Genomic DNA, 3707 nt, shown 5'->3' with positions numbered 1-3707 from the left:
TGAGAGAGATCCACACCCACTTATGCAGAGCCATCTTCAGGAAGCAATGTTGGGTGAGAAAGCACCATGGTGAGTGTCTGGACTGTGGTGATAGTTGTACAACTCTATAAATTTACCTTAAAAATCGCTGAACTGAACTGGGCATGGCAGCTCACACCTGTAATCCCAGCGCTTTGGGAGGCTGAGGCAAGCAGATTGCTTGAGCCCAAGAGTTTGAGACCAGCCCAGGAAACATGGTGAGACTCATCTCTACAAAAAATACAAAAATTAGCCAGGCGTGGTGGCGCATGGCTGTAGTCCCAGCTACTAGGGAGGCTGAGGTGGGAGGATTGCTTGAACTTGGGAGGTCGAGGCTCCAGTGAGCTGAGGTCATGCCACAACATTTGAGCCTGGGCAACAGAGTGAGACCTCTGTGGCCATCTCACACACACATAAAAAGAAAAACAAAAGTCACTGAACTGTACTCTTTAAATGAGAAATCACTGAATTGTACTTTTTAAATGAGGGAATTGTATCATATGTGAATTATACATTAATAAAATGTTTTTTAAAGATTATAAATATAAGGCCGGGCATGGTGGCTCAAGCCTGTAATCCCAGCACTTTGGGAGGCCGAGGCGGGTGGATCACGAGGTCAAGAGATCGAGAACAACCTGGTCATCATCGTGAAACCCCGTCTCTAGTAAAAATACAAAAAATTAGCTGGGCATGGTGGCGCGTGCCTGTAATCCCAGCTACTCAGGAGGCTGAGGCAGGAGAATTGCCTGAACCCAGGAGGTGGAGGTTGCGGTGAGCCGAGATCGCGCCATTGCACTCCAGCCTGGGTAACAAGAGCAAAACTCTGTCTCAAAAAAAAAAAATTATAAATATATAACTTATATAACTTATTCTCTTCTATAAAACTAAATAAAAATACACATATAGGTTGGTGTATGTATGGTAACCTTCTGGAAGAATATATAAGAAATTTAATGATTATTTCTTGGGGAGCGGAGAGGTTTATTACGTATACTGTACAATATATATATTTTTTTACCATAGCATGTACATTCAGTAATTTTTAATAGTTGCATTTATCCTTTTATAGATTATCCATTACAATAGTTTCCACAGCAGCAATTGACCCAGGAATTTAAATAGAATAAAAAATGCCTTTAATATTTTAACAACTTGAAGAAACGAATTTTTTTCTTCACCAAAAGGCATAGTTTTTATACACAAGGAACTTACCTCCTTATAAATAGAATTTAAAGAAAACATTTCTTTTCTTTTCTTTTTTTTTTTTTTTTTTTTTGACGTCTGAACTTTTTATTGGCCTCCTGCTCCCCAAAGGGTCCCATGCTTCTGCTGGCCTAGTGTCTCAGAACTTTGGTGTCGTTGGTCTCAGACACCACTTTGCCATCCACTATCCGGTGGGTGGTGGTCTTTTGGACGGTTTGCCTGGAATTGCTCCTGTCCAGGGCATCACCAATACTGAAGTTCTCGCCATCTTCCAGCAGGCGGCGATAGGTGGCGATCTCAGCCTCCAGCTTGACCTTGATGTTCAGCAGAGCCTTGTACTCCTGAGCCTGGCGCTATCCCTCTGCCCCATTCTGTGCCAGCTCTGACTCCAGGTGCAGAAGGATCCCACCGAGCTGCTCCATCTGCAGGGTGTAGCGGGCCTCCACCTCCCTCAGGCTGTTCTCTAAGCTGATCTTTGTATTTCTCATGGAGTCCAGGTCGATCTCCAAGGACTGCCCTGAACGTCTCAGCTCTGTGAGCGTCATCTCAGCAACTTCAACCTCAGTGGACTGTGTGGTGACCACTGTGGTGCTCTCCTCAATCAGCTGAGTCCAGTACTTGTCCAGCTCCTCTTGGTTCTTCTGAGCCAGCTCATCATATTGGGCCTAGATGTCTGCCATGATCTTGGCGAGGTCCTGAGATTGGGGGGCATCTACCTCCATGGTCAACCCAGAGCTGGCAGTCTGGGCTTGTAGGCCGTTTACTTACTCTTCATGGTTCTTCTTCATGAAGAGCAGCTCCTCCTTGAGAGCCTCGATCTCTGTCTCTAGCTGCAGCCCAGTGACATTGGTGTCATCAGTGACCTTGTGGAGCCCATGGATGTCGCTCTCCACAGACTGGTGCATGGCCAGCTCTGTCTCATACTTGACTCTGAAGTCATCAGCAGCAAGACGGGCATTGTCAATCTGCAGAATGATGCGGGCATTGTCCACAGTATTTGCGAAGATCTGAGCCCTCAGGTCCTCGATGGTCTTGAAGTAATGGCCCCAGTCTCTGACCTGGGGTCCCTTCTTCTCCAGGTGCTCTTGGATTTTGTTCTCCAGCTTCCGGTTCTCAGTCTCCAAGCTCCTGACTCTGTCAAGGTAGGAGGCCAGGCGGTCGTTCAGGATTTGCATGGTCTCCTTCTCGTTCTGGATGCCTCCCATTCCTGCCAGACCCCTGGCCATCCCCGCGGCCAGGCCCCCTTCCTGTTGCTCCGGAAGCTGGTGCTGTGCATCACGGAGATGCGGGAACCAGAGCCCCCGGCGCCTGCATAGACGCTGGCCACGCTGCTGACCGGCTGGGCGCCATAGCTGGGCACCCAGACGGAGCCCATGGACCGGTAGTTGGTGGAGAAGCTGGAGCGAGTGGTGAAGCTCATGCTGCCCCGGGAGGAGAGCGAGAGGACAGGACTCGGGCTTTGTCGACCAGAAAACATTTCTTCCATGATGATAAGACCTGGAATAAACACACACACACAGTGGTTTTTTTTTTACTGCTGATAAAAATAATAACTGTTTGTTATAGAAATTTTAAAATAGAGAAAATCATTAAAAAGAAGGAAACAACAATCACCTGTAACCTCACCCAGTTACAGCAACTGCTAACATGTTGGTGTGTTTTCAGCCAATTCCTGTGTTCACAGTTTTCTGGTTTACAATGCTATGAACCCACTACAAATAACTGTGTATTCTCTTTTTTTTCCCATCAATTCCCATATCATGCAAACTCTCCCATGTCCTTAAAATATTACTCAAGAACATGATAGTACATCTTATTGCCATTTTCTAATTTATTTAATGAATCTCTCTTGTTGGTTGCTTCCTGAGATTTACTTTATAAGTCGTGCTACAGACACCCTGAAACATGTCTTTGTGCCCATCTCTGACAGCTTTCCTGGAGTTGCTTCTTGAGCTGGACTATCGGACAGATACATCTCAACACTCTGGAAGCAGGTTGCCAATGCCGTCTCCATAAAGGTCAGACCAGTTGGACGGATTGTGGCCCAAGCTGGTCTCAAACTCCCATACCTCAGGTATAAGAGGTACGGCCAATACTCATGCAAAGGAGGCGACATTCTTGGAGTCATAGAAACAGCAGCCTCTGTAGTCATATTTATTTATTTACTTTTATTTTTTTGAGACAGATTCTCACTCTGTCACCCAGGCTGGAGTGCAGTGGCATAATCTCAGCTCACTACAACCTCCATCTCTTGGGCTCAAGTAATTCTCCTGCCTCAGCCTCCTGAGTAGCTGGGATTACAGACACCCGCCACCACAACCAGCTAATTTTTATGTTTTTAGTAGAGACAGGGTTTCGTCATGTTGACCAGGCTGGTCTCGAACTCCTGACCTCAGGTGATCCACCTGCCTCGGCGTCCCAAAGTGCTGGGATTACAGGTGTGAGCCACCACACCTGGCCTGTGTCACATTTATTGAATACAATAC

General features: G+C 46.6%; 1 pseudogene; it reads right to left on the bottom strand.

The window, feature by feature from the left end:
• Positions 1-1352: 1352 nt before the first annotated feature.
• On the bottom strand, positions 1353-2641 carry LOC101040540 (keratin, type I cytoskeletal 18 pseudogene; annotated as a pseudogene).
• Positions 2642-3707: the final 1066 nt, after the last annotated feature.

Source organism: Saimiri boliviensis, chromosome 2 (assembly GCF_048565385.1).
Source record: "Saimiri boliviensis isolate mSaiBol1 chromosome 2, mSaiBol1.pri, whole genome shotgun sequence".
NCBI classification, from domain to species: domain Eukaryota; kingdom Metazoa; phylum Chordata; class Mammalia; order Primates; family Cebidae; genus Saimiri; species Saimiri boliviensis.
Note: the sequence above shows the minus strand (reverse complement) of the source record. Positions and strands in the feature narration are given on the sequence as shown.